This window comes from Apium graveolens, chromosome 11 (assembly GCF_009905375.1).
Source record: "Apium graveolens cultivar Ventura chromosome 11, ASM990537v1, whole genome shotgun sequence".
Classification (NCBI taxonomy): Eukaryota; Viridiplantae; Streptophyta; class Magnoliopsida; order Apiales; family Apiaceae; genus Apium; species Apium graveolens.
The window spans coordinates 124,978,948-124,979,553 of record NC_133657.1 but is presented as its reverse complement, the minus strand read 5'-3'; the positions used below and the strand labels follow the sequence as shown (position 1 = coordinate 124,979,553).

Here is a 606-nt window from a genome sequence, read left to right as displayed (position 1 = left end):
AACCTTCATTGATAGCGCTTGGAGCTGGGCTGCAATAGCGGTGGCTGCATCAACTTCCAGAATACCTGCTACCTTGCCTGACGTCATCCTCTGAGTTGGGTTTTGATGCTCATTTGCAGCCACCGTCTCTATAAGATTATACGCCTCAGTATAGCTTTTAGCCCATAAGGCGCCTCCAGCTGTTGCATCGAGCATGGGCCGAGATTGGGCCCCCAAACCATTATAGAAACCAGTGATCACCATCCAATCTGGCATTCCATGATGTGGACATTTTCTCAACATTTCCTTGTAGCGTTCCCAAGCCTCGCACATAGATTCAGTAGGTTGCTGCGCAAACTGAGTAAGAGCACTCCTCATAGCAGCAGTCTTTACCATCGGATAAAACTTCACCAGAAACTTTTGCGCAAGATCTTGCCACGTAGTGATGGACCCAGCTGGTTCAGAATGTAACCAGTCTTTAGCCTTGTCCCTCAGTGAGAATGGGAAAAGCCTCAACTTGATAGCCTCATCAGTCACGCCATTATACTTAAAAGTGCTGCAGATCTCAACAAAATTCCTTATGTGCATGTTGGGGTCTTCAGTTGCCGCTCCTCCAAAAGAAACAGA

At 47.4% G+C, this 606-nt stretch overlaps 1 non-coding gene across 1 annotated transcript; it reads left to right on the top strand.

The window, feature by feature from the left end:
* Nucleotides 1-253: 253 nt before the first annotated feature.
* Nucleotides 254-360, top strand: LOC141698740 (small nucleolar RNA R71). Its single transcript, XR_012565244.1, has one exon. It is a non-coding gene; the product is annotated as a small nucleolar RNA R71 (small nucleolar RNA).
* Nucleotides 361-606: the final 246 nt, after the last annotated feature.